The sequence below is a fragment of the Mesoplodon bidens genome (assembly GCF_964165515.1).
Source record: "Mesoplodon bidens genome assembly, chromosome: 11".
NCBI classification, from domain to species: Eukaryota; Metazoa; Chordata; class Mammalia; order Artiodactyla; family Ziphiidae; genus Mesoplodon; species Mesoplodon bidens.
Genome location: NC_138167.1, coordinates 87740802 through 87767647, shown reverse-complemented (window position 1 = coordinate 87767647; position 26846 = coordinate 87740802).

Genomic DNA, 26846 nt, shown 5'->3' with positions numbered 1-26846 from the left:
TGTAAACTATTCAATGAAACCTAATTGAATATTTTGATTGGTTACGTTTAAATTTGTATTTCCTCAACAATCTGAGAGCTGTTTACTTGCTGACCGATCACAGGAGGAAGATTAAATTTGTAGTCCATGAATTAATAAGAGGTGCATTAGATGTTGATGCAAAGCTTAGTATAAATCATAATAGTGCTTATTTTGCATTTGCGTTGTGTTTTGTATTTTCAAAAGGATAAAACATGTACTCCGTTTGCTTTTTAAAAAATGATAGACATATCTATGCATGCAAATGAAAGCAAAGAATGAGAAAATCCAGAAAATCCATTTTCACTCTCTCTTTAAATACTGTGCCGGAATAACACAGAATTCTATGATCTTACCACTCAAAGTGTGAGCCTTGGCCCAACAGAATTGGTACCCCATAGTTGCTTGTTAGAAATGTAGAATCTCAGGCCCCATCCCAAACCTGCTGAATCAGAACCTACTTTTTAACAAGGTCTCCAAGTGATTTGTGTACATATTAAAGTTTGAGAAGCATTACTCTACAAATCTTTTCTCTAACAAAATAAAATTAAAATTCTGTTTAAAAAAAATTATCCAAATGACTGCTTCATCCCTTTGGTTGTAGGAATAAGTATGAATATAAAGTATTCTGAGGCATAAAACTCAATACAGAAATATGAATTGTTGAATTTAATTTCTGTTTTAGATTCTGAGTAAATAAGGTAAAAGATAGAGTTAGGAAGCTTCTCTTTGAATAAAACTGTTCAAGTTTTCTGATTACAAAGTGATTAATAAGCCTAATTTTATTTTTGCATATCTTTGACTTTTTTCCATCAGAATGGTTTTCTAGAATGTTAAATAGTGGATTCAGGAAGCAACCAGAGAAAAATACTCCCACCAAGTATCATTATCTGACCACTGCTTATATTGAACAATCATCTTACGAACTATTTTCTAAGTTCTTTGCATTACTGAAATTTTGAAACAATGCTTTCCCCAACTTGCTTGCTTTCTAGCAGGTAGGATAAGAGGATTTGCAATCCTGCTTGGTTTATGATTCTCATATTATTGACTTTACTCTGCAGGGAGATAAAATAGGGCCTCAAATGCAGCAGCTGTTAAGGTTAAAGCCCTTCTATGTCTTTTAGAGATAGTTTTTAGATTAAGGATCATTTGACCTTGAGTTACAGTGGTTGCTTTACTATCTGATCATGGTGCCTCCAATAAGAGGTTGTCCAATGCTTTCAGCACATTACCTGCCTATGTCATTCTAAAACTTCTTGCTTCAGAAGATCTTTCGGCAGGGTTAGAAAAAGGTAAAGAGCTTAAATAAGCAAGCTATATTTATCAGCAATAAACAGCAGTCCCTGAAATGTTCTGCCCAGAAAATGAATCTATAAAGTGATGGCTGTAACTGCATGATAATAGAACTGATTTTATATTTAGAAAAATGTTTATTAGTATTATTATGAGCAGGTAATACTACTACTGATAAGACCGCAGTCTCATTGCAGTCTATATATATATAGGTCAGAAAAGATGATGATAGTTCTACACTAAAACAATTTAGCTGGGCTACAACTCATCATGGTATATATATTCTGAAGTGGGAAAACCACAGAAAAAAGGGCACACATAGAGTAGCTTGAACAAGATTATACAGATGAAGTTATATACGATTTGAGACTAAAATAAGAAAAGTTTGGTAAGACTGTGAGGTCTTATTTGAGTGGTTCAAGTTAGAGGTAAATTCAATCCCAAACACTGCAACTCTGCAATCAATCAAGGACACCAGGATTGGTGGCCTGTGATAAGGAGGCAATAGATAGTGAAAGACTTGAATAATCAAGATTTCTTGCAGCTGCAGTTATTTTAATAGGTAGGACAATGTTTAGATTACACATTCACAGTTAACCCTAAAATTCAGGTTACTAAAATAATAGCTTTTATTTTCTTTGTAGGTGTCTTCTCCATACCCACTGCCATGCAGTTACCTAACACAATGCCTTACACATCAGAGGTGATTATTACATATTTGTTAATGGGGATGAATTTTTAATAACATTTTTGTGAATGATGACCATAACATGGCTTTGGATAGGCGTATATTAAAAGACATAACAGATCTGTTACTGAATTCTGCAATAAATAAAGCAGTACCAGAGCTTTGGCTGTGCCACTTAAGAGCATGTGTACAGATTACAGATTTTCTCTTTCTTTTCCTCTCTCTCAAATACAACTGAGAAGTGCTTGAAGCTCTGGCAAGAAGACATAAGGCAAATGTAGATCAAAGAAACATCTAGGTATTGCATTTTCTTAGCCACTAGTTCGGAATGGGGGATCATATTAGAGGACAGTTGGCTGTCTTACAAAAATAGAAAAATATTTTATATTTTTTTTGGTCACCATTCAAAGACAATATTTTTAGATATTTTCCACACCGCCAAAGGATTCCTATCTTAACAACAGTGTATGATAATGGACTTAGACAACAGGGTTCACATTATTATAATAAAGTTACACCAGATTCATCTGGGCTATAAAAGTAAGGGCACAGAAATAGACTGGTCTTAATATGTGACTCACCCTCAGGAGGGCATGTGCTTTTACAGTAACAGTAATGGGTCTGCCCAGATCCATTTCTATTCTCTTGCCCAGCAGCAGTCCCTGGGGGCATGTTCATGTTCATTGGGAATTTGTGACAGGCAGCACCTGACTTATGGGCAGTAGTGGGGAAGGAAGGAACAGCTATAAGGCCTATTTCTACAGGTATAAAATCCTTATTAGAATTAAGGAGAATCTTAAATACAGATGTTATCTTTATTAAAATACAGGGAACGTGAGTCGCCATACTAGGATAATAATTCCACAAAGCAAGATATAGTTGCCACTTCAGAACTTTAGAAACTAAGTAAATGGCTTGTCTGCTAACCACATATCATTTATTGCAAAATATTAGCTAAATGTAACAACTAGCCCAGGTGACACATGAGTCTGCCATGAAAGAGATAAAAAAATGTAGAGCTTTCAACAAGAATTGGTAGGAGGGGGAGCAAAATGCTGAAAGAAGCAAGTGTTGAGTCAAAACCAAAAGATGAAATGAAGAGGATAAGACATAAGTGACAATGAGAAGAACCTAAATTCAAGTTAATATTGGCTTACCTTAAAACTAGGTTGGTTTATTACTTAGGAGCTATTTGTTTGTTTGTTTTACAAAGTGGAATTTCCCTAGCCGTTCATTCACAGCCTATGGGTGAAAGTGAGAGGAAACAGAAGCTGTCCCATGTCTCCCAGACTGGGGTGAAGATGGAAATTAAGAGAGTTGATCCAGAGTCGGCATCAGTTGAGCATGACTGTTGCTCTTTCAGAACTCTGGGTAGGAAGGAATTTTATAAAAATTTGAGAAAAGATGGTCCCTGCTCCAACAGTCCAGTTGGGAACTAAAAGCACACATATATGTTCTACCTATAGAACAATCATAAGCCAGCGCAATTAGGTACAACTGGAATTATGTTTAGGTTAGGCCACGGAGAACTGAACCTCTGGCAAGACGATCACTGATATCTGAAGTAGCATTTGAGGTCCAGGTGACTCGCCGCACTGTCTTGCAAAGAGTGGTGCTTCCCTTCCCCTCTTTAACACTGCAATGTTGCTAGGATGTGCCTGCCCAGGAGGGAGCTACATCTAGATGAAGACTTGTCTTCAGTTCTTGCTGGATGTAAGCAGAAGTGATGTCTTTTTCTTCTCTATCTACTCTTTCACCATCTACTGAAAGGAAGTAAAAGATTTCTAGGCCCCAGAAGATGATTGGCTATGAGATGATAGGAGTCTGGGGCCCTGAATCACTGCCTGCAGGGCCATCCCTCTAACACCTGCACTGAATCTGTGTTGAACCTATTCATGAACAAGGAAATCATTCCTATGGTGTTAAGCCACTAACATTTTCTGGGTTGTTTAATTATAGCAGCCATTATATCAGGAGAGTGTGCCTTCTATATTTAATTATTTTTAAATATTTGTATTCATGGGAATTCCCTGGCGGTCCAGTGGTTAGGACCCAGCACTTTCACTGCTGTGGCCTGGGTTCGATCCCTGGTCGGGAAACTAAGATTGGTAACGCAAGCCACACGACATGGCACTCCCAACTCAAAAAAAAATAGCATTATTTGCATTCACATCATTAGGAAAAATAAGGATTACTTAGGAACACAGGATTCAGTGACCAACTTTCTTGGGATTTCTAGTTGAGCAAAAATGGCATGGTACATGGAGCCAGTTTAGTCCCTGAAAGATCCATCCGCTTTTTGATTTAACATTCTTTTCTCTAACACCTTGTTTGTTTATATTTTTCTCACCAACCTAATTTTTATCCTTAGTAACTTACAGAAATTCCCAGCCCTCTGCTACAGACTGGTGGGTTTGACGCCTTGTCTAATTTTATCGCTTTGTCCTTTTCAAGTTTTAAGTAAATCTGCAAACAAACCAAACGGCTTGTACCTCCTCAAACCAAGCCTGTTGAAAGACTTCAAAATCAAGTATATATATACATATATATATATACATATATGTGTGTATATATATATATGTATATATATGTGTATATATATATATATATATATTTTTTTTTTTTGCGGTACGCGGGCCTGTCACTGTTGTGGCCTCTCCCGTTGCGGAGCACAGGCTCCGGACGCGCAGGCTCAGCGGCCATGGCTCACGGGCCTAGCCGCTCCGCAGCATGTGGGATCTTCCCGGACCGGGGCACAAACCCGTGTCCCCTGCATTGGCAGGCGGACTCTCAATCACTGCGCCACCAGGGAAGCCCGAAAATCAAGTATCTTTGATAGAAGTTATACCAATAAGCTCCTACTAAATTCCTTTACTTGTCTTAAAGTTTCGAGACATTCTTTTGCCCAATTTCTCTGATTTCGCCCTCTTGTTTGCTGCTCTCCTCCATTTACCCCCTTTAAATCACACACAGATTACTGTCCATTTAGTTTCCTTGTTAAACAATTATGGTATAATTTACACTTCACTTTTTTGGTGGGTGCTTGTGTTAGTTACGATTTTCCCCCATGTGAAGAATCTTTAAGCTTCAGCTGTGGGAATATCTAGATGATCTGAAATGTTCTGATATCTCTTCAGTTAAAACTTTCCCTCCTCTTTTTTAAATTGAAAAACAGACAGGTTAACTGCTCTGTAAAAGGCACCTTTGAAATAGACGATACGATAATGGAGTGAGCAAGGTCTGAATAGTGTTTTCTAAAGTGCTGTAAACTCATTAGTGTAAACAGTGAAATGAGATACAAATATTATTCCTGGCCTGTCTAGCAAGGTGAGAATGCATTTGCAATGTGAATTAATTCTTTCAAATTTGAGGATCAATTTATCTAATAATATACTCCTAGGTTCAACATTAAAAATTTTTCTAATTATAATAGATGTTTAGTAAAAAAGTGGGGAAAAAAACCCCTAAAAAGTATAACAAAGGAAAAAAAAATACACACATGGCTAAATCAGATATATTTACATTTTGGTGAGCTTTTTTCTCCATATATATGAGTGTTTACTTTTCTGGTTTAATTCTGTTTATTTAAAAATTTTAATGATATACATTGTTAACAGTGTAAAAACACAAACAATAAAAAAGGACATGCAATAACAAGAGAAAGTCTTCCTTCACTTCACCCAGCCCTACTTCCCTGTCCAGAGTAAACACTGTTTCCAATTTAAAATGTGACCTTCCAGACCTGTATTTTTGCATTTAGGCATATTTGTCCATGTATATACTTTCAAATATTTTATATACACACACATGCACACACATATATACATATATGCACATATATGGACATACATCTGATGTATGTATGTATACATGGGATATTTTTATGTATGGATGTATACGTCTGTGTTGAACCTTTATACTTAACATATTGAGATTTTCTTGTTTAATTAAAAATACTTACTGAAAACATAATATTCTTCATACAGTTGTTTCACAATTCATTAAGTTATGACATCTTGGTAGAAATAGTTATTTAAATATTTTAAAATTATAATTAACACTGCTATGGACATCTATGCACACATATCTGCATATTTTATCTTTAAAATAGATTCATAAATTAAAATAGGTATATCTAAGGGTATAAACAGTTTCACGGCTCACAATGTAAACATGAATTTTCCTCTATTTTAATAAACATATCCTGCAAATACATATATCTTTAAGATTTCTTGACTTTATAAAAGTAAAAGTCAGAAAAGAAAAGGAAATTCCGTACTTATTCTCGGTTCTGAGACTTTATCTACTGGAAAGAAACATGAATCAGAAATGTCATGGAACAGTGGTTCCCAAACTTTGCTGCTCATTGCAATCATCTAAGGACTCATTAAAAATACTAATGGGATGGACTGGGAGGTTGTGGTTAGCAGATACAAACTATTACATTTAGAATGGAGAAACAACAAGGTCCTAATGTATAGGACAGGGAACTGTATTCAATATCCTGGGATAAACCATAATGGAAAAGAATATAAAAAAAGAATATATATCTGAATCATATTGCTGTATAACAGAAATTAACACAACATTGTAAATTAGCTATACTCCAATAAAAAATAAATTAAAAAAAAGACAAAACAAAATACTAATGCTTGGCTTCCATTCACCAGATATTTTGATTTCATTGAGATGGGTGCAACTTGGGCATTTAGATTTTTAAAAGCTCTTCAGGAGATTCTAATGTGCAACAAAGTTTAGGGACCGCTGTCATACAGCATCTAGCCATTGGAAGATGCCCAGACACATGTGGCCAACAGGTCAAATGAAGGTCATTGGAACAACTTCTGTGCTTATTATTCAGAAGGAAAAGTATTTCTTCTGGTAGTGAAAACAATGCAGATAGTATTCAATGCTATCAATCACCTTGACTCTCAGGTAAAATAAATCCAACTAGAAAAACAGGATCAACCTAACCTAATACTGTAATACCCTCAAGCATTAGATTTGTAAAAGCATCATTCCTCAGTGACCGCTGGAGTGTTTGGAAAAAAAGCTTCCCTATTTTGCAAATTGATTTTTGTCTTAGCGGCATGGTTTGCTTGTTTAAGCATTAATGACTTGATTTGGAAAGAAATAGCTTCCTGTATGGCCTGGATTAAGGCAAGCTATCTTTATTCCTGCCAGAAATTGTATACTAATGCTAGTATGTAAACAGTGCATTCCATGACATTTTTTTACACCCAAACAAGTAAGGTGACACACATGGCTTAAGGGCTAAAAGAAACATGAGAGCTGTAATGCAGAGTCACAGTCAAAGTGCTAAATTTCACCTGGGACTGTGAGGAAAGCTTCCTGTTTGTTGTAAATTAGCCTATTATTGGAATACATTTGCCCACAGTTAATCCTCAAAGTAATTAAATGGAAGGATGCGATCAAATCACCAAGAAAAAAGTGACTGATGTATCTGAGGGATTCAGCCATGGTAAGATTTTCATTACTATACATTAGGCATACACATTAGTTAAGTAGGCATCTTCCAGTTAAGCTAGGTTATTGAATGTGTGTGTGTTTGTGTGTGTGTATAAGCAAACTGTGTTGCAATATAAAATAAATCTCTAATTAGGCTGATCAAGAACAGGAACTTTAAAAGTCACAGATTCTTTGGTAGAATTATGGTACATGTGTATTGTATGGTACTCTATCAGTTTAGAAAAAAGCAGGATTATATTTTCTCTCCAATTTCTTACAAATGAAAAAAATGTTTAATTGCTCTGAGCTGAGAGTGGAACCCAGAGATCTTATAACCTCCTTGGTAAATGTTAGTTTTTTTTTTGAATTTTATTTATTTTTTTATATAGCAGGTTCTTATTAGTTATCCATTTTATACATATTAGTGTATACATGTCAATCCCAATCTCCTAATTCATCACACACACACACACCCCCACCACTTTCCCCCCTTGGTGTCCATACATTTGTCCTCTGCATCTGTGTCTCAATTTCTGCCCTGCAAACTGGTTCATCTGTACCATTTTTCTAGGTTTCACATATATGCGTTAATATACGATATTTGTTTTTCTCTTTCTGACTTACTTCACTCTGTATGACAGTCCATGTCTCAACAAATGACCCAATTTCATTCCTTTTTATGGCTGAGTAATATTCCATTGTATATATATACCACATCTTCTTTATCCATTCATCTGTCGATGGGCATTTAGGTTGCTTCCATGTCCTGGCAATTGTAAATAGTGCTGTAATGAACACTGGGGTGCATGTGTCTTTTTGAGTTATGGTTTTCTCTGGGTATATGCCCAGTAGTGGGATTGCTGGGTCATATGGTAATTCTATTTTTAGTTTTTTAAGGAACCTCCATACTGTTCTCCATAGTGGCTGTATCAATTTACATTCCCACCAACAGTGCAAGAGGGTTCCCTTTTCTCCACACCCTCTCCAGCATTTGTTGTTTGTAGATTTTCTGATGATGCCCATTCTAACTGGAGTGAGGTGATACCTCATTGTAGTTTTTGTTTTTTTTTTAAATTTGTTTGCGGTACGTGGGCCTCTCACTGTTGTGGCCTCTCCCATTGCGGAGCACAGGCTCCGGACGCGCAGGCCCAGCAGCCATGGCCCACGGGCCCAGCCACTCCGCGGCATGTGGGATCTTCCTGGACTGGGGCACAAACCCGTGTCGCCTGCGTCGGCAGGCAGACTCTCAACCACTGCGCCACCAGGGAAGCCCCTCATTGTAGTTTTGATTTGCATTTCTCTAATAATTAGTGATGTTGAGCAGCTTTTCATGTGCTTCTTGGCCATCTGCATGTCTTCTTTGGAGAACTGTCTATTTAGGTCTTCTACCCATTTTTGGATTGGGTTGTTTGTTTTTTTAATATTGAGCTGCATGAGCTGTTTATATATTTTGGAGATTAATCCTTTGTCTGTTGATTCATTTGCAAATATTTTCTCCCATTCTGAGGGTTGTCTTTTCGTTTTGTTTGTAGTTTCCTTTGATGTGCAAAAACTTTTAAGTTTCATTAGGTCCCATTTGTTTATTCTTGCTTTTATTTCCATTACTCTAGGAGGTGGATCACAAAAGATATTTCTGTGATTTATGTCAAATAGTGTTTGGCCTATGTTTTCCTCTAAGAGTTTTATGGTGTCCGGGCTTACATTTTGGTCTTAAATCCATTTTGATTTTATTTTTGTGTATGGTGTTAGGGAGTGTTCTAATTTCATTCTTTTACATGTAGCTGTCCAGTTCTCCCAGAACCACTTATTGAAGAGACTGTCTTTTCTCTATTGTATATCCTTGCCTCCTATGTCATAGATTAGTTGACCATAGGTGTGTGGGTTTATCTCTGGGCTTGCTATCCTGTTCCATTGATCTATATTTCTGTTTTTGTGCCAGTACCATATTGTCTTGATTACTGTAGCTTTGTAGTATAGTCTGAAGTCCGGGAGCCTGATTCCTCCAGCTCCGTTATTTTCCCTCAAGACCGCTTTGCCTATTCGGGGTCTTTTGTGTCTCCATACAAATTTTAAGAGTTTTTGTTCTAGTTCTTGAAAAAATGCCATTGGTATTTTCATAGGGATTGCACTGAATCTCTAGATTGCTTTGGGTAGTATAGTCATTTTCACAATATTGATTCTTTCAATCCAAGAACATGGTATATCTTTCCATCTGTTTGTATCATCTTTAATTTCTTTCATCAGTGTCTTACAGTTTTCTGCATACACGTCTTTTGTCTCCCTAGGTAGGTTTATTCCTAGGTATTTTATTCTTTTTGTTGCAATGGTAAATGGGAGTGTTTCCTTAATTTCTCGTTCAGATTTTTCATCATTAGTGTATAGGAATGCAAGATATTTCTGTGCATTAATTTTGTATACTGCAACTTTACCAAATTCACTGATTAGCTCTAGTAGCTTTCTGGTAGCATCTTTAGGATTTTCTATGTATAGTATCATGTTATCTGCAAACAGTAACAGTTTTACTTATAACCTCCTTGGTAAATGTTAGTTTTACTATACCACCTCCATTTTTAGTGGGCTAGGAAACCTTGTTTTTAATCTTATTATTTTCTTATTCTATAAACTTGGGTAAGTCACTTGACCTTTCTGAATTTCAGTAAAATAAAGGGATTGTGCTGTATGATCTTTAGTTTCCTTCCAGCTTTAACAAGCTACAAAGCTAAAAAATATATATATAAAAGCACAACCAGAAAGCATATGTGAAATGCTTAAGATTTGAAATATAAAAATAAATATGAGTAGAAAATAAAAGATACATAATAGAATATTTTACATACATATCTGTACCCTTCACAATATAAGATTATATGTTTCTCAAGAGCTTTGTGCTATGACCAGGAATAAAAAGCAATGTGAACTAAAATCTTCTAAAAAGATATCCATTTTTCTATGCTTCTCTGCATTTTTCAATGATTTCATGCATTGAAAATGCATTACATTTTCAGGATTTCATGCATTTATATGAGGTAGTTCTAAACAGCTACCAAAAATTGTCCTTTTAAAGTAATGGTCTGTATTTATAAATAACTTCAAAATAGAGGCACAAAATTAGATAATGAGTCTTGTCTTGGTGGCAAGAAGAAAATAAAGTGTCTGCTCTTTGGAGATAGAGTTCATTAGATCTTTTTTGCCATCTGTGTATTGTTAAGAACTTCTCCCTTTTAATGCTCTGAACAAATTAGAATGGTACTCTCGCTGTAAAATGATCTGACTGTCCCATGGCTGGCTTGGTCATTTTGGCTGAGTTAATATCACGGTAGATTGTTGCATACTTAATTTGGCAGTGATGCTTGGTGAGATGTGGGTGGGCAGAATTATTCAATTGACTAGAATCCTGTTAGCTTTGTATACATATATTTAATTTAATAAACATCAACTAACCTTCCATTATGTTCCATACTACACACCAGGAACACAGAGATCTGTGATCCCAAATTCCCATTCTTTAGTAACTAAAGGTCAAGATGCAGATTGGGGGCAAAAAATATATAGAAACTTTAACTACAAAACAATGTTATATTTTACTAGGATTAAAAAAATTGCTCTGGGACAACAGAGGAAGAAGAGACTCATTTTGACAGAAGTTTTTTGATGGGATGAGGTTATAGACAACTTCACAAAAGATATACTTAAGCAGAACCTTGAAAAATACATCAGGAGTTTTAATCATCAATGATGAACAAAGGCAAGGGCATGGTGTGAACATACAGGGCATATCTGGGAAATGGTGAGCAATCCAGAGGCCTGGACCATACATAGGAGTGATGAATGTGATGAACAGTGGAGTAGATTGATACAGAAAAGCAGGTTGGAGTCAGACTTCGAAGAGTCAAAGTGAGAGTGTGCACTGGCTACTATTGGCTGCTATAAGCATTACATGAAAGAGATGAGATCTGGCAACAATTGGCTGATTTCAAGCAGAGATAGAAGGAAATGCACAAAGACAAGAGGGGCATCCTCAGGTGGGTGCCTTCAGTTGGCGGGTTGGCTGGTGGCTGGGCTGAGCTGTGATAGCTGAGCTGATTGGGTGCCTCTATCCTTGTTGTCTTTCATCCTCAAAGAGACTAGATTAGGGCTTTTCAGAGCATGATGGTCTCAGGGTTCCAGGAGGGTGAGAGGAAGCTGCAGGGACTCTTGAGACCTTGTTTGAAAGTAGTGCAACATTATTTCTGCTGTATTCTAGTCACCAAAGCAAATCAGATAGCTAGATGGGGTAGGAAAATCGACCTCATCTTTTTGATGAGCGAAGCTTCAATGAATTTGTGACTATTTTTTATCTTCCACAGGCCCATAAAAAGTGTTTGGATTATAGTAAGTGCTCAATAAATGGTTGCTGAATGAATGCATGAATGGGGAGAGTGGATTGGAGCCCTGAAAAAGAATGATAAAATATTGGCACAGTTGCTATTGGGAATGGGAAAGGGAACCAATCACGGGTAAGTAAAAGAAGCGCTGAGCAGCACTGACAGTCCAGCTGAGCTTGAAAATTATAAATCTGTTTTAGAGACAATTTCCTCCAACTGCATTTGGTAGCTTGGGAGCAAGCCCACAGAAACAGATGGTTGGGTTGGTCCAGGTTAGGGATTGGCACTCAGCAAACTAGCAGTAGTGGGAGTTCAAGGCTGCCCATCTTGGTTCTGTGCCTCCACAGCTCTCCGCTCACTCAGGGGCTGGTCAGTAGCATTCATAGAATTCTCTGCATCCTAAATGTCCTTACTTAGTTCCTCCACTGTCTGATATCAACCCTTCACATTGGATTCCAAAGTAATTCAATTGAGGCTGTAACTTACATGATTCAGACAGAGTAAAGTGCACACACGCACGCATACATACACACTGAGGAATTCCATTTGTATTTCTTGGAAGGTAAATTGGGATCCAATTTTTGAATTTTTTTTTCCTTTGCAATTATATACCATTGGAGCCTCCTATTTCCAACTCCCACTCCTCCCTCCATTACTCCAGCCCTCAGGGGGACCTGTCCTGTTCATATTCCTCCTATTACTTTCCCTCAGCTCCTGACCTGGTCAATTAATTCCTTTCCTTCTCTAATCTCCCCAAACCTTTCCTTTCATCCTGCATTATACAAGTCTGGGAACAGATCTAGCAGAGTCAGGCTTGTTTCCAAAGGTGGAGATGAGGATGAAATGGAGAAATGTGAGGGGAAGGTGAAGGCAGGTTCTTTCAGGAAGCTAGAGAGTGCTAAACACTGTGACTACTTCTATATTAACATTTTTCTAGATTTTTACCTGTCAGACTAATTTTACCTTCCTTCATTGTACTTTATATTTTGAACTCATCCTTACTTTTTTGTTCTTCCTTGTCCAAGATATGTTACCATGTTACATGGCTCACTATTTCTCTTTTGCTCAGGGATCCTAGCCTAAGCTAAACCCCTGTCTCCATCCATCCTCCCCCTTTCCTAGTCAGCACCCTAGACAGGAGAAAACAGCCAGGAGCAGGCAAGTAAACTGAAGAACTGAGATTCTGGTGCTTAGATACAAAATACTGGATCAGAGAAGCTCAAGAAATAGAAGCTAAAGTGAGTTTTTTTTTTTTTTTTTTTTTTTGTGGTACGCGGGCCTCTCACTGTTGGGGCCTCTCCCGTTGCAGAGCACAGGCTCCGGATGCGCAGGCTCAGTGGCCATGGCTCACGGGCCCAGCCGCTCCGTGGCATGTGGGATCTTCCCGGACCAGGGCACGAACCCGTGTCCCCTGCATCGGCAGGCAGGCTCTCAACCACTGCGCCACCACGGAAGCCCTAAAGTGAGTTTTTAGTGTGGGTAGTGGAGTTGCCTCAGATGATGGGTGGAGACTACAGGAAGAGAAAAACTATAAGCCAAGTTCCAATATCGTCAATCAATAAAGGGTGGAGCACTGGATATTGGTAGATGACAGATGGAGTGGGTAAGAGAGCAGGCTCAATAGATGGAGGGTTTCAAGGAAGCAATAAAGATGGTGGAACAAGGCAGGGAAATACTGTGGGGAAGAAGAACACATTCTCTGTCTCCTTGATATAAGAAGCTGAGTAGTTACAGAGGAGCAGGACTTCCCATGGCAGGATTAGAGGGAAGTGATAGAATCCTCAAAAAGTTAAGTTGAAGTGGGGCCAGGATTCTGGATGCAAGATTTTCCTCTTAATTTCCAAGTTGTCACTGCATGTAGCCAACTGTGGTACTCCTCACGCACTGTGCTATCTCTGAGGGCAGTTCTGGAAATCTCAGAGTTGGTACTTTTAGGCTGTGTATTTTAGAATAATAGTAAGAAGAAATATATTCCTTGGTTCCAAGAAAGTTGCCTTGTCATGCATTTTGTGACTCCACAGGGAATCTTTCAGTATAATTTCTTAATTCATTGTTTTTATCAAATAATTATTGGCCAGGAACAGAACTGGGTGCTGGGAATACAGGGAGAAATAAAATAAGATTCTTGCCATTAAGCAGCTCATGGGTCTTATTAAGGTAAAAGACAACCAAATAGGTAATTAAAAACAGTCAATCATTTGGTAGAGGTTAGCATGGGGTACTATGGAAACACAGAGGACGAGGGGCTAACCAGAGTGGAGAGCATGAGATGGGGTCACAGAGGACTGCAAAGAAAGGAGATGTTCAAGTTTGAAGGGTATATGTGTGGGGGCGGGGGCGGAGGTGACTGAGGTCCAGGGTGAACACATTAGTCAAATTAACTATATTTCAACTCCACTTCATCCTGGGTAGTCACAGCCTAAATATTTGAATCAAGTTTAACTGAATCTCCAGTGTGACAAGACTTTCCATTCTTTACTTTTGTAAGGGAAGTGGAGCCAGGTCCAAGTTCACATTTTGGCAGCTGATCCTGTGTAAACTTGCTGTTCCCTGAGCTAACCCTCTCCAAGGCCTGGAGGCCTACTTGTGCTGTAGACTTCATTTGATCACAGGATAGCTCAAAAGAAACCAGTATCAACCTTCCTCTCTTTGGATAGTCAGAGATAGCTTTTCTATTTTCTTTATTTGAAGGGTCTTGTGTCTTAAATGTCAGGACAGGCCAGTTTAAGAATTATATAATTATTGTGTGAATTATTAAAAAGTCTCACAAACAGAAATGTTGGTTCATCTCTCTGTTTTAGTGATAACCACACATGGATAGCAAATAATAGCAGCATTGTATAGTAAGACATTTTGGGGGGAAATGCAGAGCACAAGATGGGGCTTGGCTGGTCATGATGTTCCGGTCAATTTGGGTTGCTAAGTTGATAATTTATGTGACTTCCACTTATATTACTGAAACTGTAAGATTGTTCTCCCTCTATTCTAACTTCCAGCGTGTACTGTGTTGTTTACAGAGGGGAGCTCTGCTTGTGCTGGGCTATTTATGGCTCCTGAAAATAGAGAACAGGAGATAGCAAACCTTTTATCTGATGTTCACTGTAATTTGGACAATTGCAGAGTAGGTTTGGTTCTTGGTCTACAGCATTTGGTGGGATACTAGAGTTGACCTGTGACATCACACTACTTAAAAAGAACGAAAGAGGGAAAATGGCAAGAATTTGATAAAGAGTCAAGTTTTTAATTGTTAGGACTTTCCTTTTTAAAGATAAAGATATAACCATATGGTTCAAAAGGAAGTATTTTATCTACCACAGGCCTGGTTAGGAGAGAATTCTAGTTGAAATTAACAGATAGAAAGGCAAGGAATTTTAATGAAAAGACTAGGTACCTTCATTTTAGGCAGATATGAGTCAAGGCAGTTCTGCCCACTAAAAACTGTCGAACTAATCATTTCCTTCAGGACTTGAAAAATGACTATTGACATTAACTGCTCTCTGAGTAGTTTTGTAGAACCTACAGATGACTGCCAGCTTCTCAGAAGAACTGTAACATTGTTAGTTAAGCCAGGAAGAAGCTGTAATATGATAACTTTAAAAGTTTGTCTAAAATCTGTAGTATTTATTCCAACAGCCAGCCAATTTTTTAGTGAACACCTACTGTGTGCTTTCTTATTAGGAGCAGATAGAGCTATGAAAAAGAAGGATAAAGTGTCTATTCTCATGGAAATCCAAGTCCAGCAGGGAAAGAGATAGCACTCCAATAATGAATTACTTACAATTATGAACATGTACTATGAAGGATAAGTAAATAGAAGTAGGAGCATGTGCAATAGAGTAAAGGAAGAGTGGTGGGGATGTGTGAGGAATAAGAGCATACAAGTAAAGATGGTCTACACATGCAAAGGGCCCGTGCTAGGAAGGGATTTAGCTCTTTGAAAGACTGAATGAAGGCTTTTGTGGTTAGAGAAAGGAAAACAGGGAGAGAAGGGCACAAGATAAATTTGGAGAGATAGGAAGCAGGTAAATCATGCTGGGCATAATGGACTCAACAGAAAGTAAAGGGAGTCTTTGAGAAATTTCATAGAGGGAAGTGATAAATAAACAATGCAATTTAGTGGAATTTTAATAAAACATACTATTGTTGATTACAGGAGTAATTTTCCTTTAGGACTTTTTTCCCTACTGAAGACATACTTTTTCAATTTAATTTTTATTCTAATTTTATTTTTACATAGTAAAGAAGATAATTTGTATGTAATTGAAGGACCACATTCTTAACTTGAACCATTAACTTAACCCACTGTGATGGGTAAGAATTTATAAATAGCAAATCTTCTGCTGGATTTAGTTATCTGTCACTTTGGGATTTAGAGGCGGTAGACCTTTTATCAGTGACCAAACATCAAATACCAGAAATGGAACCCCAGAAATTTTTAATTAAAAAAGTAATATGTAGCTGGGATGAAAAAAACTGAGGTGTTTCAAAATACGTCCGGAAATACCTACAAAACCCCAAAAACATGTATCACAGATTTTTCAGTTGTAAGGAAGAAGTGAAATTTCCAAAGGCTGATAATGCTACCTGGACACCTTGTTCAGTTCAGTATGGATGGGGACTCAAAGCTATTAGACAGGGAGGCCCCATAAAAAGGCGCTTCTTACTAGATTTAACACAAACAGTCCAAATTCTAATATATATAAAGGGTTCGCCAAGATTTGTTGTCCTAGCTGGTAGTAACCACTAAGCCCAGATTTTCCAGGACAGTTTTGTTATATATATTCTCTTGCATGTTAGGTACAATGACATGCTTTTTAGACAACGACATGACTCACTCTTGTTTTATGAAATATTGCCGATATGTCTAGTGGCATCAGGAATTCTCCTTTCTTTCCTGCTATCGCCAGCTACAGTTTCTTCTCTTCTTCTATCTCATTCTGAAAAGCTGAACTCAGATCCCTAGAACTGATTCATGAATTCAATGTCCAACACAACTTGCCTCTGTTTTTCTTCTCTTTGAAGATGCCTCTTTCCTTAGTCTTTTAGTCTTTCTAAGCCCGGCTATACACATTCATGAATGGCTGTGATTGTGTTTAAGGGAACCAAAATACCAAAAACATGAAAACCAGCTCAATATGTCGAAGGCATTTCATTTGTGGTTTTCTTGATATTACTACTGGTTAGAAAATGTCAATCATGCCATGAATCTAATGTGGGGTTACAAAAGAAGGGGGAAAACTATTAATTTTGTTTCACTTTGTGATGGTCTAGAGGAGAAATGTCACTCATGAAGAGCAATAGGCTGGACAATCCCTAAAGCAGTAGGAAGAAAATGATGATGATAGTGATCAAATAGCTACCATGTTAGAAGGCTTATTTTCTACCATCCCTGTGCTAAATGCTTTACAGATATTGTCTGATTTAACAATTGTGTAAGGTTGTATTAATATTTATATTTATATTGGAGATGAGGAAATTGAGATTTAAAGAGGTTAAAGCAACTTCTCTAAAGTCATTCCATTAGTAAACAGAAGAACTAGAATTCTATGCCTGCCTAACCTGACTCCAGAGTCTACACAGTCCTCACTCAATATCCGTGGATTGGTTTCTGGATGCCCCTTGGATACCAAAATCCATGATATACTCAATTCCCTTATATAAAATGGCATAGTATTTGCTTATAACCTACACATATCCTCCCATATACTTTAAAGCATCTCTAGATTACTTTAATACCTAATACAATATAAATGCTATGTAAAGAGTTGCTGGGATGCAGTAAATAAAAGTTTTGCTCTTTGAAATTTTCTGAAATTAAAAAAAAAAAATTTCTGGTCTGCAGTTGGTTGAATCCATGGATGTGACATGACTGACTGTACTGTGAATCACTATCAAGGGCTAAGAAATGTCCCTGGATGTTGCATGAGTATCCTTACTCCTTGGGGCATCTTATCTATTGTACTCTATTTCATCACTCTCTGTCCCTTTTCACTAAAGCTGAGCTTGCTGTGGTCTGAAAAACACAATGGCTTACAACAGTTTCTTTGGCAGGGCCTATGGTTTTAGAGCTGCAGTGAGCAGAATATGCAAAATAAACATGGAACGCGCTACTGAGACACAAGTACAAGCAACGCTATTGCAAAGAGCCAAGAAAGCAAAATGGTTCCTGGCCCCAGCAGGAAATAGCCTGGACATGTAGAGAAGTAGCTTTTCAACAAAGCTCTTGGGCAGACATCAGATGGGGGAGCTCTGGGCTAGCACCCACATGGCAGGTATCAATCACCCCTGAGGTAGAGTGTATAAAGGACTCAAGTCCTTCAGATGTCATAGCCAGGAAACGGTATTGTGTGCAACATGAACGACACAGATCTCAAATGTTATTTCTACAAGGACCAGGAACGTTACTATGGTTTTGATGTCAGAATCTATTGTTAGATAAACTGATGTCTGTGAAGTGCCTTTCAGTGCTTGAACAGTCAGGATCTGTATAATCAAGTGTACCTCTTTCCACCAATCAATGATGGTAAAAGGAAGTTTCTTAAGACCCAAAGCTCCTGATTTCAAATTAAGACTACATTTGTGTATGCATGCCGTAGAATACAAGATCACCAAAATGTTAGTTTCTTCCCCTTCTCACTATTTCCTGAAGCCTGCCTGTTATGCCATAAGCAGCAATTCCAGGGCTTTGGGAGGGCTCCTGGCTGATCTTTTAGTTCTGTTGGCCTCTACCCTGCCTCCTACTACCAGAGAATTTAAACCAAACAAACTGCTTTTGCCTGAATGACCCAAGTAACAGCCTACTTTAGCTTGAACTGCTTAGATATTTCAGCTAAAAATGGCTTATTTCCATGAGTCACCTGGATAATTGCCTTACTCTCCTGGCCCACATAGTGGGGTGGGCCTGCAGGTGTTAAGTGCAAGTGTCACTAAAACCTCATGGTTTTTGACTCTATAGAGAACGTTGTGACAGTTTTTTAGTGTCTGAAGAAGTATATCTTAGATTCACTTTTATCCTTTGAACGTTTTTCTTTGAATGGATCATCTATGTCCTGTGACAAAAAAGCCCCCCTTTCTGTCTTTCTGGAATTTTCAATTTTCTTGTGTGTGTGTAGCTGTGTGGTTTTGAAGAAGTAATAAATCAGCCAGGGCTTCTTAAATATTTACTGGCCTAGCACTGTGGAGGATGCAAAGGGAGAGAAAGACAAGATTTCTTCCTTAAGATGTGGCTGCTTAGGGAGATGGTACATATGAACCATTATGAAGTGTTAGAAAATGCTTATGTGTCTACTGTTGACCTGTTTGGAAGTGTAATCAGAGTTAAAGAAGGACAAATCAGAGTTGGAGAAGGACAAAATAGTTGGAAAAATTTCCAGGAGGCTTTAGTTTAATTACTTGAGGAATAGGTAAATTTGTCTTTTTCTTTCCTTTTCTTTCTCTTTTTTTTTTTTTGTAAATGTATTATATTGCTTACTTTTACAAAATGTAGCCTATTATTATAGGATGGCACCACTTAAGAGAAAGCTGTCTGTCTTATTTAGAGGCTAACTCAGAGTCCATGGTTCTGTGAAGGAAAGAAACAGACAGCTTTGGCTAAAATAACGTGAGGTATTTAGAAAAAACATCACTATATACTTTACTTTTATGACTGAGTTTTTCACATGCTTTTTTTTTTTTTTTTTGCAGTACGCAGGCCTCTCACTGTTGTGGCCTCTCCCATTGCGGAGCACAGGCTCCGGACGTGCAGGCCCAGCGGCCATGGCTCACGGGCCCAGCCACTCCGCGGCATGTGGGATCTTCCTGGACCAGGGCTTAAACCCGTGTCCCCTGCATTGGCAGGCGGACTCTCAACCACTGCGCCACCAGGGAAGGGAAGCCCCTTCACATGCTGTTAAGAACACAAAGTAAATGGAAAACCCACGAAAAAAAAATCTGCCTCATGTGGAATGGTCAATGTTGAAAAACTAAATCTTATATAATTCTTCTTGAAAAAGATAAATTTATTTTAGTAATTTAGTGCCCTAGCTTCAATTTTAAATTTAAATTTTCATTTAAATGTAAATTATATAAAATTTTCATTTTATAATTTGATGTCATGAAATAACAAAGCAAAATAAACAAAACATTTTCTGTCCTCCCCCTCCCCACAGCCAGGATTTTAAAAACTGACCAAGATTTGTTTGGTTTTTTTAAAATAGAATTTGAACTTTGACGTAAGAGCTTGCTATTTCTATGCTTACTCAGTTTAAATTCTCTGGCATGAAACTTTTAGGCTTGAGATAAATGTCATGAACATGATTTTGAAGGTCAGGCTGGTGAACCACCAAAACTGTCTGACAGCTCCAAGAGGGAATATTTACATCTGGCGAATGGCATTGTGCTATCTGCTGTGATGAAGTCCGGTTGAATAAATGGAACACTGGGAACTGAACCTTGATGGAATGTGGCATTTGACCCCAGAAGCCTTTATGCCTCCTTTTATCCTCCATCCCCTTCTGCCTCCTACCATGTGGGAAGAACCATAAAAATCCACTGACTTTCTGCAGGAATACTTGGCCTGATTTTCCTGTAATACCTGTTTATACATGAATCAACCCAAAATTAACTTTGGGGACAGCAGGATATTCCTGACCTTGTAAATTCAAGTACAAAATGCACTAGAATATATGATTAACCAGACTTCTTGGTAAATGGGTTGTTCAGTTAGTTGGATTTCTGGATAAGAGTGAGTTCTATGACTATATTTTATTTCAGTCTTTACTATTGAATAGGCATTCTAAAATACACTATTTAGCTTTCTTGTCATTGGAAGTATGGTTTTCAAATGCTACCTGAACTTTCTTGATGATTCTGATCTTGCAGTGTCCTTGGATCATCATTCCAAACATCAATAATCTAAATATAGTTGCTGAAGGCTACGGCTGAGGCAACTGGGACGGGATGACCTGAACAAGGAATGGTTTTGTTTTAGTTAAGTAGGGTTATACTTCGGGATAATTGCCTGATACCTGACCACAAAGCTTTCAGTAATGAACGCTGTTATCATTTAAGCTAGATTTTAATAGAAAACCTTAAAGAATCTGTCATAGTTTTGCATGCGATCACCTCTTTAATGAAGTAGAGTAAGTTCCTTTCTGTTACTAAAGTCATTTTGATAAAAGGGAAATATACAAACTAGGTGAACAGACTCTGGAAAAGGATGATGAACTCATCTTAATGTTATATCTGGGGCATATAAAGCCCTTTCCTAAAAGTAGAAAAAAATGCCACCATTTTTTTAAAGCCACATTTTGTTGGGTGAAGGCAGAAAAGATTAAGGAATTTGCAGTCTGAGTTACCCTCTTGTCACTAACCTTTGGTTTGTAGGTTGAAAGACGCATTAAAATAAATAAAGTTGCTGAACTGGGCTCTTTCAGCAGAGACAAATGGGTAGCTTCAGAGAACAGCAAAATGGATGCACGGCACTCTTAAGAGATTACTTGTAAATCCAGATATATGTCAGACTATTAGAATAATTAAACTTTCAGTAAACCAGGGAGAGAAAAAAGGGAAGGCTCTGTTTGCATTTCTTGAAACATGGTGTACAACTCTTTGCAGAGTTTTAAATTTCATTCAGCAAGGGAGCCTAAAGTGTCTACCAGGAATGAACACTGGGAAGGAATGTAATTTTTTTTTTAAATTGAGATACCGGGGCTTCCCGGGTGGCGCAGTGGTTGAGAGTCTGCCTGCCAATGCAGGGGACACGGGTTCGTGCCCCGGTCCAGGAGGATCCCACATGCCGCGGAGCGGCTGGGCCCGTGGGCTATGGCCGCTGAGCCTGTGTGTCCGGAGCCTGTGCTCCGCAACGGGAGAGGCTGCAACAGTGAGAGGCCCGCGTACCGCAAAAAAAAAATAAAAATAAAAAAAATAATAAATAAATAAATAAATTGAGATACCTATCTGTGTCCCCTGTAACACAACCATTCCTTTGGTCTGTTAATTATAGGAAACAGCCCCTACCTCTTCTGAATGTCTTCTTTAAAGACACTGAAAAGCATCCAAAGTTACTAAAATTTAGGGTATTCTTTACCTAAATCAAGTGCAGATTGGCAAGATGGAGTTCATACAGAGATAAAGAATTAGAAAAATAAAGAGAAGTAGTGTGACAGAGGGGTCAGAGCATTGATATTGGAGACATACACACCTGAGATTAAAAATCAGTTCTGCCACTTTCTCACTGTGTGACTTTCGGCTAGTTATTGTACATAGTTTTAGTGAATTTCAGTTTTCTTCCCATGTAAAATGGGATTAACAGGGGTTGTTGTAATGACTAAACTATATCTATTCATTATCTGTATCTATTTTAAAATACCTGGTACCGTATAAGTACCCACTGTTTCTCTTCCTTTTTAAAATGTGTTCCATTTTTAATTGAGGGATAATTGACAAATACAATTGTAAGATATTTAAAGTGTACAATGTGATGATTTGATATATGTATACATTATGAAAAGATTATCCCCATTGGATTATTTAACACATCTATAGCCTCATATATTTGTTTGTTGTTATTGAGAATATTTAAGTTCTAATTTTTAAGCAAATATCTATTATACAATACAGTGTCATCAACTACAGTCACCACGTTATATATTAGATCCTCAGACCTTATTCACCTTATAACTGAAAGTCTGTATCTCTGCCTATTTTCCCCACTCCACAGCCCCTGGCAACTACTTTTCTACTCTCTGTTTCTATGAGTTCAACTTTTTTCTCTTTTTTTTGATTCTACATATAAGTCTTACCATGAAGTATTTGTCTTTCTGTCTGGCTTATTTCACTTAGCCTAGTGCCCCCCAGGTTCATCCATGTTATTGCAAATGGCAGGATTTCCTTCTTTTTAAAGGCTGAATAATATTCCCTTGTGTATATATACCACATTTTCTTTATCCATTCATCTGTTGGCAGATGCTTAGAGTGTTTCTATACCTTGTCTATTGTGAATAATGCTGTGATGAACACAGCATACAGATCTCTCTCTGAGATAATGATTTCATTTCTTTTGGATTATTTCTCTTAATTTTAAGATTATAGATTACAACACTCCTGTTATATAAATGAGGGAACCAAGTTTCCAAAATACTGTGTGATCTGTCCTAGGTAGATTAATAAATTGTGACATTCACTCATCAGACTATGAATATGGCACATGCTGAGATTGTTATAGCATCAAGAAGACAGAAGCAAGACCTAACTGCCACCTTCTTGCTCCTAGTCCAATGTTTTTTCATTGTATTATCAAATAGTAAAATTTTTATAAGGCTGGGGATAAAAGAAAAATAAATTTAGCATTGTATTTAGAGTATAATTAGGAATAAAATGTGAAGATTATTCTGATTGCACATTCTGATAAGAGTGGAGCCAATCAGAACAGCTATTTGCTGAGACAGCAGAATTTGGATAAAAAACTCTGAGGCTATAAGACATAGAGTCAAGAAAATGTGAATATAACATTAGGGAACAGGTTATGGTCACAAAAGTTTAGGACAGTTTGGCCTCATATATATGGTACACCAGAGAAGATGCTACAGCTTTGCTCCAGGCCATGTTCTACGTGCTGTGACTATGAGTGGTGGTGGGTGGGGCGGGGGGGAGTGAGGGACAAAGTAGGAATAAGAAGTAGTAGCAAATGCAGAGCAGATATAGACTATGACTTGGAGGAGCTCATCATCTAGTTGAGATAGTAAAACATTTGCAGAAGTAAGTCAAGAACATTTCCAAAGCTACTGGTTAATTATAAATGGATAAAGCATTAGATATAAAGGAGGCTGATAATCTGGGAGGCAATAAGCATTAACTCTCATCCGTTCATTTGTCCATTTTGTGCTGGGAAAGTCGTTGAGGTTTCTGGATTTCATTCAACTCATTTAGAAATGGGTGAGAGGTGGCCAAGTTTTATCATTGTTATGGTTTGAGACACACCTTTCAAGACACTACTTCTAAATTCTACCATTACCACCTCTCTATTTTCTTTCCGTCACCTTCAGTTCCTAACACACACACACACAGACACTCTGTATGGGAAAAATGAACAACAATATTAACCAACAGGTAAATTATTGCAACCTTCATGTTGAACCCCAATGGAACTGAGATTCCTGTTTCCCTTTGAATCTCCCCTCTGCCATCACACATAGAATAAGCTAGGGTCTATTTTACTGAGTTGCTAATATGTAGCAAAACAAGAGGGAAGGCACACTGACAACGAATTTTCTAATGTCAGTGTTGTTAAAGAGCTGGTGTGATTAGAGGCAATGATTAGACTCTTATAGATTAACTAGAGTATTCTGAGCCATATTTAGCCATTCTTTTAAACATTCAACCAAGATAAACATGCCCAAATCCCATTTTGCATTATGAAGTGGTGGTTAGGATTAGCAAAACAATGGGTGGAGATGTGAATTGCTGAGGCAATTTTCTTTTGAGAGTGCCATTTCTACTTTGAGACTAGACTTATTAACACAAACATCCAAGCTGTGCCTTGGAGGCCCCTTGAGGTTTACCTGTCTGCAGCTATTTATTAGTTATTGAGTCACGAACTGGTAACATGTCAGGCATATAGAAGAAATTGGGTTGCTTTCTTGTTAAGACAGAAAAGTAAACTCTGTTAAATTCAGAGCCATAGGCATAAGAGTTATTTCCTATGGACCATTTCCTTTACAATATTAAAGGAACAGGTGGGTTATGGATGTTGAAAACTAATTGTGTGTGTGTGGCTAATTAGTTCTCCCATCATCTGTTAATTGTTTCCTTAGAAACCCTCTTCTACTCCGCCTTCCGTATCACCACGCCTTTTCCTCCTGGAACAGAAACATAGGCAGACCCGTAAAATATCACCGTTTTTTACCCCATCAAAACCTGATCATTCTCTTGCCTGAGTTGAGTAGCCACTTACCTAAGATGCTTTATTAATGAGTTCTGTAATTTGGAAATATCATTTGACATTTTTTCCCTTGGTTTTCTTGGGTTAATGGAAGGGGTTAGGTTAGATAACAGGTTCAGCACTCTATGCCTGCACAAAATGACAAATTCACTCATTCTGAATTCACTCATTTCAATGTGCCATAAATAGTGCGGGAGTAGACGGCTATGAGAGTGACCATTAAGGTACTGTGTTCAGCCTAATCATGTCCCTTGGCCTGTCATCACTGCAGTTATTAGGCAGAGAGCAGGTATTTAATTTGTTTTACAGATTCTTTTGGTCTTAAACTCTGGTTATCTAGAAATGTGATCAGCACAGACTGTCTTAATTGCAGACTTTCTTAAATTTGAAAAAATCTGATTGAGTCACCCTTGTGGGCAGTGGAGTGAGAAGGCTTGTTTTTCCAATGGTTTTAATCTGTGAATTTGGAGGTGCATGCACTATTATTAGAATTGTCATAGGATAAAAAGAAATCTGTTTCTTTTAACAATATTGTAGAGGGTGATGGTGACTTTGGAACTTGTTCAAAGTCACACAGCTGGTAAGTGTAAGACCCAGCACTGGCCCCCAGGCCTGTGATGCTGACACGTCTGAAGCCTTCAGTGACCTTGTCAAGGAAGTCATCATTCTTTTCTCTGTGTTCCTACGGTATTTTATTCTTAGTGCTAGTACAGCACTTCTGAGACTACATTGATTTTTCCATGCTCAGTTCCTAGGATGATGGCTGGTGTGTAGTACTTACTTAAAAAAATAGCTTGTCAGTTGAATATTTGAAAAAAAAAATATATATATATATACATACACACAAACATGTGTGTGACTACCTACCCCAAGGGGCTATGAGCTCTTTAAAGAATGAATTGGATCTTGTATATTGTTATCTCTAGATCTTCCAACAGAGTCTACTACTTGATTGGTACTCAACAAATATTTGTTGAACTGACCTAGATTCTTACCAAATGTAGTTCAGGGCTGTTTGCACCTCATCACCCCTTACCACATCCTTCCTTTTACTTCTATGTCCTTCCTACTTCTTCTCCCTTTTCCTTCCTTTTCTTCTCTATCTTCCTTTTCCTTTTTCTTCCTATTCACTTTAGTGACTTTTATATATTTTCTTTCCCATGCCTTTTCTATTTGCTTGTTATCCTGAGGGGTTGTTGAAAATGTCTATAGACAAATCTCATGCGGCAATTATAAAGTTGCTATGAGGTGAAGTGAGCTAAGCTTTATGCCAGACTCACCCATTTTGCATATGTATGTATAGTGTTGTTTAGGAAGCAAGGGGATATAATGGCTTACAACCTTGGGCTCAAGTGATGAGGAACGTGGTTGATTCCTTAATGCCTTTCAACGTTTGATTCCTGGCTGAGAAAGCAACATTCACAGGAAACATTTAAAACACCAGATGCTGTTTATTAGTGACTCAACATTAATGCCCATGACTAAGGTACATGCATTCCAAAGTCCAGGGCGACTTCAGACCCATTTTGTATGAATAAGCCTCATGGACGGTTGTGGCTATTTAACTGGTGAGATGGTATTTAATTATGCCTAAAGGCCCAATTATTGTTTTATTGGGACTAAAGGATGCTGAATTTTTTTATGAACAGTTCTGCGCCATCATTAAGCAACTGAACATGGTGCCATGGCATGGCTCTTAAGCTTGCAGTAAATTTGAAAATACAAAAATTGCATAGTGCTGTACTCCTCTCAGCATATCTGGTCTCCTCTTCAGTTCTTAAAACTAGAATTTTTATTTTTCCTTTTCTCTTCCATGGGCTCAGTCAGTTCCCTGGAGTCATTAATTTATTATTTTCCAAATTGTAAATCCACATGGAGTTCTGTCTCACTTATCTTTAGCTTATCTGCTCTTTTTTCCATTCTCTTCTTCTTTGGGCTGCTCCACTGAATATGCCAAAATGTTCTATTCATCTTAGCAGACCTTTCTTTTTACTAGGTCCCAGCTTCTGTTTCTCTCTCCTTAAACATTCAGCTCTGTTTCATAGCTGTATCGATTTAGCAGCTCTCTGAAACTGTATGTTAGAGGGATCTT